Source organism: Mytilus edulis, chromosome 11, assembly GCF_963676685.1.
Source record: "Mytilus edulis chromosome 11, xbMytEdul2.2, whole genome shotgun sequence".
Taxonomy (NCBI): domain Eukaryota; kingdom Metazoa; phylum Mollusca; class Bivalvia; order Mytilida; family Mytilidae; genus Mytilus; species Mytilus edulis.
Window position 1 is genome coordinate 12,053,998 of NC_092354.1, and position 16,613 is coordinate 12,070,610.

The window sequence follows — 16,613 nt, forward strand, 5'->3', positions numbered from 1 at the left end:
CACTCGAACAATGAGAAATAAGAACAAAATGTGTATATAATATGCGTTCATCATGCCAAAAACGACGAATAGACAAACAATTATAATTATATTACCTGTAACACAAAGGGAAAAAAATAACAAGATTGAGTAACAAAATCCCTCAAGAAAGGGCAACATAATAATCATAATCTCGTTAAAGACTACCACTATGTTACTATTGTTGAATTAATTGATTGATTAGTGTCGTTGTTTTTGAAAACTAGATGTTTCAATATAAATAAAGAAGATGTGGTATGATTGCCAATGAGTCAACTATCCACAAAGCCCATACCGCATGTGTTTATTTTGGTATCGTTTCCGCGTATACACGTACCTGTAACTACGTTTCCAGCCAGCGCAAAAATTACCCATCGTTTATTTTATTGTATGTCAGACAATCTTTATATACATTTGTATTTAATTATAACAAACTCACGAATGGAAGTCAAGGTGGTTCATAAGCTGCATCCGATAGTAGAAAGTCTGAAAGGACGACATAAGTCATTTCGATGTTACAATTATTATTCACTCATATATAAGAATAAAGCGCGCTCCGAAATCGACCACTTACACAAAGACACTTCGATAGGAATACCCACAACTGTAGACAGACTGATTAAGATTTCTATACTCGTATCAGAAATAGAATATACCGATATTAGTTTTTAAAGGATAAACCGTCAGTCAGCCTCGTAATGGCTTCGTTGATGGATAATCTGTCAAAATCTCACGTTTTGATCTCCTACTCATTGTGTATAGAGATTTGTATGTATGCTCCACGTAACCTCTGTTGTCTATGTCTTTTTGCATGTTGCTACATTGTACCATTTTTATCTTCCTACTTAGATTTCGTCAAAATATAATCACAACTTACAATGACCATATGACTGACAAAAAAATGCAAGTGACTTCTATACTAACGTGATAATTTTTGAATAGATGTAGGAAGATGTGGAATGAGTGCCAATGAGACAACTCTCCATCAAAGATATAATGTATAAAAGTAACCCAAGGTACGGCCTTCAACACGGAGCTTTTGCTCACACCGAACAGCAAACTATAAAGGACCCCAAAAGTTACTAGTTGAGTCAAACCATTCAAACAGGAAAACCAACTGTCTAATCTATATAAAAACGAAAACGAGCAACTCTTATGAACCACATAAACAGACGACAACCACTGAACATCAGATTCCTGACTTAAGAACAGGTGCAAACAATTGTATACATCCACGTTCATAGAGTTTTTAATATTACACTGCATTTGTAAGACTCTGTAGTATTCTCCTCTTTACTTTGAGTCTTGCTGACATCTTCTTGAGATTTTTTTGAAACATTTCGTGTTCAATAATCATACCTTGCAAACTGTACATCAGTATTATATGTTGTGCCAAGTATGATTAAGAAAGTAAATAAAGTTAGGACTTTATAAAATAAAAAGATTTGGTATGATTTCCAATGAGACAATTATCCACAAGATAAAAATTGACACAGAAATTAAAAACTAAAGGTCACGTACGGTCTTTAACAATGAGCAAAGCCCATACCCCATAGTCAGCTTTAAAGGGCCCAGAAATTACAAATATGTATAAGATACAGCATCTTTGACTGCACCTGGTATCCGTGACAAAGCTACAACAATCCAAAACAAAATTTCTAAAAGCTTGATAATAACGCTTTCATCTGGGACTATTATATAATAGTCCAAGGTTTCACTGTTTTAACAAACAATATAATTATAAGAATAACTTGTGTTTTTATGATTTAATAGGGTTGTACAATCATTGAACGTGCTAACATCTTTAATATTGAAAGCCCTTCATACAAAATGTGCTTTACAAATACAATCAACGAATAACCAAATATTTGCTAAAGCACTCCTGCAACCCTCACTCCACTACAGCAAAATCCCTCGAAACAGACCAAAACAAAACTTTATCAAAGCTATTGAGAGTAAAATGATAGCATATTCTTGTTTCTCTAACTATTATGAATGTAGGAGGTGTTCCTAATCAAATTAATAAAACCCAACAAACGAATTGAGAAAATACAACATCCGGTCACTAAATCCTCATAGGAATACGTAGATAATGTTACATGAATGGAACTTATTTGATTATAATCCGAGAATGAAGAATACCGGATTCGATTTCGTCTGTTATTGATTTAGTAACTTATGGGATTAGCCATGTTTGTAGAAACAAGAAACTGTCAGGAATTTTAATTCAAGAGTTTGCAGTAAAAGCGGTGAAAACATTGACGTTTTGTCTGAGAGCGACAAACAATTAGATGACAAATTCTTTCATTGACAGTTATAGGAACAACCCTTAGACTTTTGAACTTAGCTGATTTAAAAATACAGTTTTCGATAATTTGAAGAAGTTTCAGTCTAGTTCTGAAACAACTTTTTTGCAGAATTGCACATCCGTATCTAAGACACAAGTTCCCATTTGTTGTGCAGCGAATCATTTTATCAGTGAATTCTAATTTTAAATATTTAAAAAAAAAATGTAAACAGACAAAGTGAAGGAGTCGTGTGTTCACTTTGAGGTCATCATAAGAACATGAATTAAACAACTTAATGAAGAGACATATACCCTTGAGTATAACACCACCGCTTATGTTATTAGAACTTTACTTGATTCCACAGTCGGAAATTGGTTATATCTCTGTTTTGTCCGACTTGAGCAAATTATCGATATATATATGTTAGACTCAGATCGACGTCCGGCCTCTTATCGACGTCCATTCCTCAAATCGATGTCCGTTCCTCAAATCGACGTCCAAATCTGACGTCACATTCTTAAATCGACGTCCTATATTTTGATTCTCTAATCGACGTCCAATGTGACTGCATGTAAGTGTATGAAAATGAGTAAGCAACCCAACGACAAAGAAAACAAAACAACATCTAGGAGCTTTATTCAGTTTTCATAAATATGCAAAATAAAGAAGCACAGCCAATTGTTTTGAGAGTATTATAATTCGGACTCTGTAAGTTTTTTTTCAACAAATTTCTGAGTTTTACACACGTGAACGCAAGAAATTGGCATAATGTTTTTATCTTGTGCGGTTACACCACTGTTCTAGGTTAAGTGCTCACGCACATGTTTAACCCCGACATATTATTTATGGGCCTGCAGTGCATTGGTTTTCGATGGTTTATGTCTGTCATATTTTTTTTCGGAATTGTTTTTTATTATAAATAAGACCTTTAAGTTTCTTATTTGAATTGTTTACACTTTTTATGTTGTTGCCTTTTATAGCCTTTGCGTTATTGGTTTTTATCATTGTTGAAAGCCGTATGGTTTATAATTCAATTTGCTCACATCCATTTTATTTCAACTCTGGTGTATAGTTGTCCCTCTGGAAATCATACCAATCTCTAAAATTTAAAAATTGATATCACAACCTGTTTACATACTTAGTGTAGTATGTAACAAATTAAAAAAAACTCACACACATTTCTTTTTAAGGTCATACGATACAGTTTTGATCTCATATTGAAATTTTGATGAAAATTTGCATGTAGGCTATTTTTTACCTGATTAAATAAAATATGTTATAAAAAATATACCTTCATGTGCTACTTTTTAATTGGTTGAAATTTCGGATATTTCCTCAAAATACGGATTTGTGGACATATTTTTCCTTTCGATAGAAAAACATAACTTTTTTGTTTTAAAAGATAAACACGAGCTGTTCAGTTCAGTTTTGTATTCTGTGTCCAAAACGGACGTTGATTAGAAAGGCTCAAAATCGGAGTCGATTGGAGAATGCCAAGAAATGGACGTCGATTAGATAGGCATAAAATTGGCCGTCGATTTGGAATGTTATTTTATTATGACGTCTCATTTGGACGTCGATTTGAGGAACGGCCGTCGATTAGAGACCGGACGTCGATCTGAGTCTTACATATATATATATGAGGAAACATTTTAAGAATTGAATGCTTCTTTTTGTAAATTTATTGGGGTGTAAAAGCGTTGACCGAAGTACATTTTGTTTGAAGCGCGGCAGCGCTTCATTCTAAAAATGTACGCACGGTCAACGCTTTTACAACCCTATAAAGTTACAAAAAGAAGCATTCAATACTTATAATTACATTTTTAAGCTATGATCATGAAAACACGAATTTTATATATTTTGATATTTAATTCACCTGTGCACTTTATTGTTCGAGCACGTGTTATCATGAATGAAAAGTTTTATTGAGCAATGCAACTGCTTACGGAATAAAACGTGATGTGCAGTAAGCCAATCAGAATAAAATATTATAATGAAACATACATCTAATGTAATTATTTGGTTTTATATCCATATATCCGAATACGTTTTGAATTGAGGTTTTTTTTCATGAGAAATTATTGATACCCATGCCATACATACATTTTGTAATTGTAAACATATGACGTAAATATAATCCTCATTGTAGATGTACGGAAAGCGAGAGGGAATTAAAGTAAACGTCAGACAAAGGAACACAGATTTATGGTAAAAAAAAAAACCCGGCGGAAATGGAAAGAAGCCAACAGACATGACTAAAACCCTTAAGATTGAGTAACAGGAACACCCCCATAAATCATGAGTGGGCGTTATGTTGCTCTAATAAACCGTGTTCATGAATATAATTTGACAGGTTTTTTTTTCATGATAAAAATGAGCTCATATTTATACATTTGTTTAAGCTACAAATGTAACAGCAAAATCATGTTTTCGCAACCTCTTCTTTGATATATATCATAACGGAACCATTTTTAGAATATCGAGTCGTAAAGCACCTTTGAAGTTACATATTTACTTTGTCAAATTCTATTTGTTTTATACAAATATCCAACTAAGTAAATTATATATGATGTTAACAAAACTTGTTTTCGTGACTTTTTACCCTTCGAACACCGGACCTGGGTAAGTATCGTTATACAAAAACATAAAACCACGCTACAATGACCATTTATATTTTATGGTTCTAATTCGCCTTCATTTAGAAGAGCGATTTACTGTTTCTTCCGTCAATAGCGGTATAAAATCAATCAGATATTTTGAATAATTCCTGTAATAGATTATTTCTCTGATGTATTTATTGTTGTGTTTATTTGTTTTGTGTTGCGAAATGGCAAGATTTATGTCCCTTTAATAACAAGACTGGAATAACGTTGATTAACAGACAACAGACTTAAATCATCCCAAAAGAATCAATTATAGCTCACGGTTCATTGTTAAAGGTTGCGCAATGTCAAATCAAATCAGTTTGATAGAAACACATCTTGTATCATAGCTAGAAGTAAAGAGTATTTGAAAAATACTTAGTAGACAATTGCAATAATACACCCATACACAAATAAAGGAAAAATTGGGAGTTTTTTAAGAGAAAAAAAAATATCTTTTTTCAAGAATGAAAAATGAGTAGAGGATATTAGTGGTGTATGAGAAGGCTTCCATTTGGTGATAGTCAACATGAAAACAATACAGTTTGGAAGAAATGTGGGATCAGTGTTTTCCTTGGATAGTAAATTAAAACAAAAATGCACAATAAATACAGATAGATTGACATATCCCCAGATCATGTTACAGGAAAGGATGTGGATTCAATATGAACACATTTGTTTAGGTTTTGGAAAACCTCTCAAAATAATTTGCCTTAATATATTTAAGGCTTAAAATACATGCGCGCTTTGACATGGAGAAAAACAGACGATCGAAATTCAACTAAAACTAGATATAAGAGGAGTCGATGGAGAAATGTCCAGTCACGAAATAATTACTTTGTCAAATTTGCAAGTTCATTGGTGTCATAAATGGTAATGTAGAATTCAACATTGAAAGTAACAGAATTGGTTTAAATGGTTGTTACTTTATTTCTACCAGAGACATAAACAAAAAACGTCTCTGTTACTACTGAGATGGATATTGTTAACTATGATAAAACAAAAAGTAGAGAAGACTCAGTCATGGTTCCGCATGTAATTCTTTTTACAATTGCTTGTAATTGCGACGAAATTTGCTTTTCAACCAGATGGTATGATATCATATTATATAGATTTGTTCATTGTCAAGACTGAATTAACTAGTTGTGAATCTACTAAGAATTTTACCCACCTCCCTTTTGTTTATAGCAATTTATTATCTTCTGAAATTTGATATATGGTTTGCATTTTTGTCGCACCTGTGACATTTTCATATTTCGCGAAGGCAAGACATATATAGCGATCATAAACTTCGTCGTCAGCGTCAATTTTTAAGTTCAGTATATGGTTAAAAGTTCAATAACTTTTTCAAACCTTCATTTGGAAGTTTGACAGAAACTATTTATGACCAAAAGAGTATCCAGAGCATCATGATGAAATTATGTGTTTAATTTCCCCATATTTATAGGTGTAAAAAAATATTTTTTGCACAAGTAGATACAGTCTTGGTTTAAATGGGTTTTTTTTTAACAAATCAATTACTTAGTCAAACCTTATTTGAATTTCATGATACTTTGGAAAAAGTTTGTTTTCTAATTAATGTCTGAATTAAAATTTTGAAAGTATTTTTTGTCGTCCCTTTCATTTTTTTATTATTATAATTACAGACGGACTTATTTTTACAAAATTTGACAGTCTGGGATATTTTTTACATGTAAATTTGTAGACCGCCATAGATTGTCGTGAAAGTTAGGCAGAAGTCGATATTCCAGAACAAGGAAAAATATCTAAAGATTTATTTTTTATTTTAATCCAGTAAAAGACTGATAAATGCATTCACTTGAAGGACGCAATCGTAGGCGAGAACCAGGGTTCAAAAGAACCCTTCGCGCATTTTAATACTGCGCCTTATTATCTCTCAACATTAATTATTTCATTTTCATAAACAACATTTACCTAATGGCTCCTTTTAAACATATATTTTAAACTAACTAGTTTTGACATTTTTTGTAAAACCATTAAATTCACAATGAACAAACTCAACAAAACAAATAAAACATTCTTTAAGTATGTTCAAATTCTATTGATGAAAATGTTTAATAACGGTCATGGCATATCCCTTTCGATAACCTGTTTGCTTACGGGGGCTTCGACCCGTCGAATCAACTACCTGCAGTACTGGTGCAGACCCCTCGCCGAGTTTCGGGCGTACACGTAAAAATTACCTAGCTACTGTACGCCACTGATGCCCTATTGGTTTGTTAATTGCTGAAGGCTGTCTGGCGACCTATAGTTTCAAATATATTCGTCATTTTTGTCTCTAAATGATAGTTGTTTCATTGCTTAACTTACCACCTCAGATCTCACCTTTGATGTTAGAAATAAGAAAAACAACATGAGCTTCTAATGTCATGTATAGAAATAACATTTTAAATAATACTTTTTATTCATAATTTAACTTCTGTCAAACATTTCTAAGCTCTGCACACTATGAACTTGTGTGTGTGGTCGTAGAAGTAAGCCCACATTCGTCGTAGACTTTTATACATGTACTTCATTGAACATCGGTGTAAACGAATGTTGACTTTTCCGTCCATGTCGTTGTACCCTGGGACGTACCAACCACTCCAGTTACCGTTCCACCATTGAATTTTGTATGCTGCAATCTTACCTCCAGCTGCGATCTGATCTACTTGCATATTCAGTCCTGCGCCCCATCTACAGTCACGTGTTCGTCTTCGCGTGATCTCAGTACATTTAGCCTGAAATAGAATATGTTTTTAAATATTACAGACCAGAAGAGTATTACACAGATATCCCTAAACAATAATGATATTAAAAATCAGTATTTAAAATCTATTTCAACAATTTCTCAATTATTACATTTCAAATACCTCTTTTAACACACAGGTTACCGAAATAGACCTCGAACACCGGTATATCCCGACAAATATAAAACAAACAACAGCAATTTGAAATAAACAGTCGAAGTTTTTTTACAAAATGCGAGTCATATAGAATTTCCAATACTCAGGTAATATATTAATATATTAATTATAATTTGAGGTATATTGTTTTTGAACGATTTGTCTAGCGGGTGACTCTTTCGTTATAGGAATGATCGTCAATTGTTTTTTCATAGGTTCATGATCGTCATTTATTGAAATGTAGTTATGCTTAAATTTAGTAACAACACAACTTTTATAAACGTAGAATGATGTATTTAGACAAATTCAGAAATTACCATTGATACAAATAAGGTTCCAACTCAGCAATGTTTACCATATATAAATATGGTTATTATATGAAGGTAAATTTGGTCATAATTCTTTTAACATATAAAAGTATAAACTACCCCAGGTTTTCAACTGTTCTAGCTCTGCCACATGTAAAAGTTCAGTCATCTTAGCTTGGTAAGCGTTCTTCGGTATGTCTGAAGCGGTGTCAGGTCTACTGTTAAAAGGAACTTCAAAGTTCTGACTGACGTCAACATGATTATTTTTTAAAAGTTTTTTTTAAGGATAGTTATTTTTCGGTTGTGCGTCCAATGTTTATTTCGTGAAGTAAGGGGAATAACTCGTGTAGCTAACGACGCACGGTTTATTTTCCGAATTTCGCTAGATACTTGCAATTGCGTATTATCGCCATGATAATGACAAAACCTACCTGTGCTGATATGTCGTAAATCATTTTATCACTCAATCCATACGTAATACCAACAAACAAACCAATCAGTGCTGTCAAACCATATAATGACATGGTCATTCTTCGCAGTTCTTTGATAAGGAAAAAGTATTTCAAAATTACTATAATTACTAAAAGTATATATATATATATAAATGATGATACTAAATTTCAATGGTAAAATTGAAATAGTCTTGCTCTCAGTTACCGACATTGTTCAAATTGTAGAGCAAGTTTTTATGATTTTTGTGTTCATATGTTTTTATTGCGCATTGATCCATCTGCATCCTAATTGATTAAAATTTTGCATGCACATTTCTTGTATCAAAACGTCTTCAGCAGCACAATGAAAAAAATCGAATCTATTGACAACCTGTTCAAAGACTTAAGTATATTATGATATAGACTGTGATTGTCAAATAACTTTGAGATTTTGAGTGAAACAAAGACTAAGATAATTTATCCTAAATCATAAAATTTCCGCTTTGGCATGATTTTACAGTATCAGAAGTTAAAAAAAATCAGAATGGAAATGGGGAACATGTCAAAGAGACAACAACCCGACCATAAATATTTTGATAATGTTTATTTCAAAACATGTCAAATATTCCATTGTTATTGTGGGCAAACATTAAATCATCATGGAGTTACATTTGTAAAAGCTTACTTTATATAAGAAAACAATCCGGTTTACCTTAATGAAATAGAAAAGGGAGAAATAAAAAGTAAACAATGTCGTTAAAAACAAAAACGACAAAAAAGATATCAATATAAGTTCTAGATTTTTTGTCGGGGAATGATACGCAATGCGTTATACTGCAATTAAACTATAACCATCAAATTCCACAAACCTATAGTATGAGGCATTTTGTTTGAGAAGACGAAAAGAAATATTAAACATTAGAAAGCTGACATTCGATGGGTCAATATACCGTTGTGGTATCTCTTCAAAGAGATTGTAGCTGAGAAATATCCTATGGCTTAAAAAAAATTACGAAAATCTATTAATATTAACAAATGAAATGCAACAACGACTAAAGATGATGTACAGTACTGAACCAAATATGTAAAGTATTGTACAGTATTAAAACATTTCCATTATATAGTATTTATTGCTACAAAAATATCTATACTTACAATTAAAACTGCCCCTCAAGTTCCTGATACAAACTAAGCAAATGATATCAATTTCCTACACTTTCTCTAATATATACTCTGAACATTTTTTGTATTACGTAATAACAGCACAGATTTATTTGAGCACGAGGAAAAATCATGCATACGCGCTTTGATTCCATTGGCTGAACAAGGAGTACACGTAAACGCACAATTTATTAAACAATTTTTTTAAAAATCTATAGAAATATGTAAGCAACATATGCAATGTCCAAGATAAAGTACATATGTATGTAAAAAGTACTTTCAGTTAAAAAAAATAATTAAAATAAGTTAAGATATTTGTAACATTGATTAAGATTGTATAATAAGTAAATTGTATTCACAGACAAGATTGTATTGTGTATTGAAAGAAAAAAAGTGTAAAATAAGACTTTAGTATAACTAAACAGATCGAATGCAATAGTGCTTTGATTCCATTGTCTAGACAAGAAGTAAAATGTACACTTAGGCGCACAATTTTTTAATAGAAATATGTAAGCAACATATTCAACCACCAAGGAAAAGTACAAGTATGCAAAAATATACTTTCAGTAAAATAATTAGAATAGGTTAATATATTTTTAACATTTAACATTGATTGAGATTGTATAATAAGTAAGTTGTATTCAAGATTGTATTGTGTATTGAAAAAAAAAAAATAAACATTTCGAATGCACATTGCGACGAGCGATTCACCAACCTCTAAAGTTACAGGTCACTAAATACCGTTAAAAAGATAAGTTAAGAATACAAAAAAAAACCATTTGCATCATGTCTTTTGCAATGATATTCAGTTCTAAATACCATCACATTCATTTCATTAAGCATCACGTATCCCTATCATAAAATATAGAATAGCTTTACCTAGCTAATAAAACTACTCTCATGCAACATAAGTCGGAAGAACGACGCATTGTTTCAAATAATTCGACACAAAGGTACGGAAAACTCTGGTATTTCTTCAGTGACAAAATTTCAATCATCAGCTATATATCAACATATACATCATGTACATGTAGCTGTTGTACAAACATATCAAAGATACATATATCTTAAGGTAAACAAATTTTTGCAATACAAATCAATTGAATGAAATGAGATTTTTCTGAAAATGAGCATACGAAAGATATAGCTTGTCTATACAAATATTTACTACTTGGTTATTGATACTGTAGTATCCGGAGGGTCAGTTTTAGGTCATCAGACAGACGATCTAGAGATGTCCGAAGCACTACCCAGAAACCACCCTCTTCCGGTTGAATACAATGCTAATACAGACGACTATTCTGACTAGAAGAGCAATCGGCCGTTCCTGACTGTTTTGGTTTATTCCAGCGAGGGAATAAGTCATTTCGGGCACTCGTGGAGTATTTTGGAGGAATACTTCACGATTGTTTAGGAGAAAGGATTGTTCAAGTGAATACATTGTTGAAGGGACAGCTGGGTACCAGTCACTATTAACTGCAGACCAGAAGGACGGGTTACCAGTCGACAAGTTATTGTTTTGTTTACTTCTGTTAACCGCAGACCAGAAGGACGGGTTACCAGTCGTATTGTTATTGTTTTGTTTACTTCTGATAACTGCAGACCAGAAGGACGGGTTACCAGTCGTATTGTTATTGTTTTGTTCACTTCGATAACCGCAGACCAGAAGGACGGGTTACCCGAAGCAGACGTACATGTATCTGTGTTATTAAATAAATAAATTGTGGTATTAAGTGTGTTGTTTGTTGTTGTTTATTCTTTAAATAAATAAACTTTGTTATAAATTGTTGGTCAGTGATTTACAGTTACAAATGTCGGTTGTAAACCTAAACACTTGTAGCTTTCAAGAGTTACTCCAGCTCCCAGGTATAGACATAAAAACTGGGGAGCAAATAATGGACATTAGGGAGAGCAAGGGCTCTGTAATTGAGTCAGACTTGGCCACAATCTCCCACCTACGAGTAACAAGGAGCCTCTTATCCAGGGTGGACTTCAGCCCAAATGGAGGTGGCCAAAATATTGGGCCACCACCTCAGGCCCAAGGCAGGCATGGTGAGATGATAAACAAGGGACACATTTCCCCACAGGGCACACCATCCCAAGAACAAGGCCAATCTGCATTTAGGCAAGAAGCATGGCACAAGGGGCAAAGTCTCGAACCCTTGAAAGGGCCGAGCCAGATGGACTCTGCCTTCCTTGGATATAGTCCATATCCCGGTGATGCTAATGCTAGACATGAACCCACTGGGAATTGGGATGGGGGCTACAGGGAACCATTACTGAAAAAAGAGTGGAGTCACCATGATATTGGTGACCCAAACCAAGGTAGTCCCCCTCACAACATGTACAAGGGCCGTATTGGCCTGCAGTTAAAGACAGTGCGTGGGACAAACTTACCCCAAACTATTGGGGCACACCTTCACATCCCATCGGCCATGCATGCAACTATGCAGGTCAGGGGTCAGCACCCAGTACCCAACAAGCTTACACTGGTGGGGGACAGTATGAGATGGCCTGCAGTAAGTATGGCAAGAGGCAAGACAATAGGGGTGCGGACACAAGGCAGACCCCATCTTATGACTATGGGATAGGCAACCCAAGAACCAGTATAATCAAAGGTATACAGTGGTGCCCCAACAAGGGGTCACCGCAGGGGTGAGCTATGGACAACAGGCGGTTCTACCCAGTACCATATAATGAGGATAGGCCTATGGAAAACCCAAGGGGACCTGACAACAGTGATGGGGCACGAGGAACTTTAGGTGGCGTCTCTAAAGTTACCAATGCCCTAAAAAAATTTAAGTATGACGGAAAGGGCAACTGACAGGCCTTTTTCACAAAATTTGCAAGGTACGCAGAGGTTTGTGAATGGGGTACCCAGGAATGCATGGACCAACTTTGCTGCTGTCTTGAGGGAAAAGCCTACGAATATTATGTCCTCTTAACAAAAAGAGAAGCTTCACAAGCGCTTTGGTTTCAAGGCACTCCCTGAGACCGCCCGGGTCCAGTTTAACAATGCCCGTCAAGCCCCTGAGGAGTCTCTTGAGGACTGGGCTGATCGGGTGTTGTCCTTCGCCACCGGGGCATTTAGAAACCTCCCTGACGACTATATGTATGAGCAAGCCGTAATGCGGCTCTGCCAGGGTATTGAAAACAAACAGTTGGGAGTGCAAATCTCTAACCTTGAGCCCCAAAGTATTGAGGAGGCCATAGATAAAATACGGCTATTCCATCACAACACACAGGCAATATATGGCAAGCCAAACAGGCGTGAGGTTAGGCAAGTAACTGATGGGCAGTATGAAGCTCACCATGAGGCCTTCCATGAGTATCAGGGGCTCCATGTAAGGGATACAATGGCCCTCGAGGGGCCCCAGTCAGTACATGGAAAGTGGAGTTAGAAAAGTCTAATAAGAAGTTTGAAAACAAACTTGGTCAAGTCCATGAAAAATTAGACGACATGATGGACCAATTCAAGCAACTCCTCACAAGCCCCATTTCAGGAAGTTGCTCACCTGGCAGACAGACAGGGACAGAAAGTTGCCACCACTGTGGGGAGAGGGGCCATTCCAAAATGGAATGCCCAAACTTAAGAGGTAAGTCCGTCTCAGGGAGTCCATCCATGGGAGGAAGTGTGCTACCATTGTCTTAAACCTTGACATGTTAAGAAGGACTGTCTGGATTTACAGGAGAGGGATAAAACTGTTACCTCCACAATTCAGTCAAGCAGAACAGCAACAGGACCATTAAACTTAAACGGGACTACTCAGGAGGCCGGAGTGAGTCCCCGCAAATGAAGTTAGGCTTCTCAGTAGTTGAGTCTGTACCCCAAGGCAGAGTAGCGGAGGCAGCTATAGTGGTCCCAGGGGTAGGGGCCAGGGAAGGAGAGGGGAACAGAGAACCCAGATTGTTGGTTTAGGTTAGAGCAGAGAGTGAGTCGGAGCAATGCTCCAATTCTGACAAAGAGGTGTTAAAATGTCTCTGGAACATATTGGGACATGGTGCACCGGAGTTGGACCACAGCCTTCTCCCAGGTGGTTATTTGTTGGTTGAGGAAATCCTTAAAAGGGACCCAGGCTTTGCCGGGTACTCCTTACCTGATATTCACAAACTAATCAAGGTTGATGTGAACAGGAGGTTCACTTTAATAAAGGACTCAGACAGTGGTTGTTGGAAAATAAGGGCCAACCAGGGGTATTCCTTGATTGTGGATACCCCAGCCATACCATAAGTAGAGAAATGCGAGGTGCCCCAAGGCAATTTAGTTATTGTAACATTGTTCACAGGCGACCAGGAGAGTTCAGTAGCCAATATTATGAGGAAACCCATAGGATCTATTTTGGCAGTTGATAATGGTAGTAGCATTCAAATGGTTGCTGACACAACAGAGACAACTTTGGCAAGTGATGAGGAGGCCCAAGAAAGTTGGGACTCCACCTCAGACGGTGAGGCACATACCACTTTGGTAGAAGGGGCCAGTGATGAGAAGATAGTCACAGTGTTTTCTACTCCTGTTATTGACATAGGAATGACTGACAATACTGAAAATAGTCATACATCCCTCACTTTTGAGGACCCTCAACGGGAGAAACTGACAGAAAAGCCGCAACAGAAAGCAACAGTCCGCTCAGCAATGAAAAAATTATAACTTTCAAATCTGCTGTCAACAAGGAATCTGTATACATTAATCCAGAAAGCCCCGATTTGGAATTGGGGCTACTTTTCAAAACAGATAATGTTGGCACCAGGTATTTCAATCAGCAGCAGCCGCCACCAGTAGACAGTGGGACGTCAGTCTTTTGTGTGAGCACAGTTAGATCGTGTCAAATAAAAGACAGTGGGACCCTGGAATTCCCTACCTAAACAAAGGTATAAATACAGTGCAAGTGAGAAAAAATGAGACCAGACTCTTCACGACAGGGAATGGATAAGCACAACCTCCTGGGTCAAACTATATAGTGGACATGCAACCACTAAATAACCCGGTTCTAGTTTGTATAAAGACGGGAAAGAGTTGGCATACGATCCAGACAAGAACAATTCACAGTTGTCTGGGTTCCCAATTAGTTGGGAACCCATTGTACTATCTTTTAGTTAATCAATAGACCCATGGATACAAAGGGTCCGTTTTGGGGGGATAGGTTTTATACTTTTTTTCAAATTGTTAAGGGGATAGGGTATGTACTTTTTTAAATTGATGCATATTTTCTCTAAATTTGGTATTATTTCCGTATTTATTGATTTTGGGCGAAAATCACAGGGCCCCCCTCAGTAGAGGGGGCCTTATTAATAAAACTGGGGGGAGTGTAGTATCCGGAGGGTTACTTTTAGGTAATCAGACAGACCATCTAGAGATGTCCGAAGCACTACCCAGAAACCACCCTCTTCCGGTTGAATACAATGGCTAATACAGACGACTATTCTGACTAGAAGAGCAATCGGCCGTTTCTGACTGCAGGAACGACCATCTAAGGTATATATCGGTCTTGAGATACACTCGGGATCACAACAATACACTATTGGTAAACCTACAAAGGTATCATTCCGGTGATTACAGCAACTCAGCATAACAATCGGCAATCCCCGGGTGAACCCGCTACTCTCCTTCCCATGTTTCATCACAAACGAAATATAATTTGATATTATAGATTTATTTAGTCATACGAAGTGTCTATTTAGTCAAATGGGTGCAGTCATGATATACATAAAATTGTAATATATTTAATATTTTATTCCCCTCCTTTACGGGGGATCAGTACCGGGATCAGTACCGAAAACCTACGTATCACGGACGAGGTATAGAATCGGCCGATTTGTGACGAATACTTATCACAGATGCATATCAATTGTCCTCGAGGTAATACGCTTAGCTTAGCTAGGACATTATAAAAAACCCAAAACATTCAAGTTATCAGATAATTTCTTTATATTGGTAATTTGCTTTCGGTATATCTTTTTAGATCTGATCTTGTCTCAGATGGATTTTGTAAATCCAATCACAGTACAAAAAAATGGACGAGGAGTCCTCTGTACTGTTCCATTAGAGAAGACGTGTACTTAGTTTTTTATACCTCAAAACCTTCATGCACGTTACACAGGAAATCATGCTACGTTTTTTTCATCAGCACATACATTTACATTGTAGATGGGAGTGGTAGGGAATAGGTTGTCCTCGGTTGGCATACCGAAATGACAAAGATGCTATCATTGAAATAAATTGATAACAATAAAATATAACATCTTTAATTGTTTTTAATATTCTTGTAGCTTATCCTGCAATGTTTAAGCCTTGCAAACTATGTACATGTGTTCATGATCATAAAAGTAAGACCACACTCGTCGAAGACTGTTTGCTTTGAACGACATCGAACATTTTCTTCTTCTAAGGTTAACTTTTCCGTCTATGTCGTTGTACCCTGGGACGTACCAACCACTCCATCCAGTGCCCCATCGAATTTTGTATGCAGCAATCTTCCCACCAGCTATGACCTGATCCACTTGCATACTCATCCCTGCGGCCCACCTACAGTCACGGGTTGCACCTCGCTTGATCTCAGTACATTTAGCCTAAATATAAGACACTATATTGAATCCTGGTATCTATGATGAGGATTTTTATAAAGAACATTATCGAGTTATAATGTATGGATATGTTCCAGACCGTATGAGTACCTGGACCGTACGTGTACGGTCTGGACCGTATGCGTACTTTTTCAAAATGCTCATACGGTCGGACCATGTCTGGCTAATATAAAGAAGTTGGTCAAGTTTATTATATACAATTGCATATTACAGATCAACATCACTTAACTCTCAAATTAATATAAAATTTCAATTGTCATTGAAATAAAAACTTTAT

The 16,613-nt window shown here is 35.9% G+C and overlaps 2 long non-coding RNA genes across 2 annotated transcripts in view; both read right to left on the bottom strand.

The window, feature by feature from the left end:
• Positions 1–7,354: 7,354 nt before the first annotated feature.
• LOC139494755 (uncharacterized) lies at positions 7,355–9,840 on the bottom strand. The gene is made up of 3 exons (XR_011657138.1): positions 9,749–9,840; positions 8,594–8,703; positions 7,355–7,689 (listed from the first exon to the last, which is right to left on the bottom strand). It is a non-coding gene; the product is annotated as an uncharacterized lncRNA (long non-coding RNA).
• Positions 9,841–15,981: 6,141 nt separating this feature from the next.
• Positions 15,982–16,613, bottom strand: part of LOC139495142 (uncharacterized) — a 40,720-nt gene continuing 40,088 nt past the window's right edge. Inside the window, exon 3 of the long non-coding RNA XR_011657269.1 lies at positions 15,982–16,321. This is a non-coding gene — a long non-coding RNA (uncharacterized lncRNA). The remainder of the gene's footprint in view (positions 16,322–16,613) is intronic.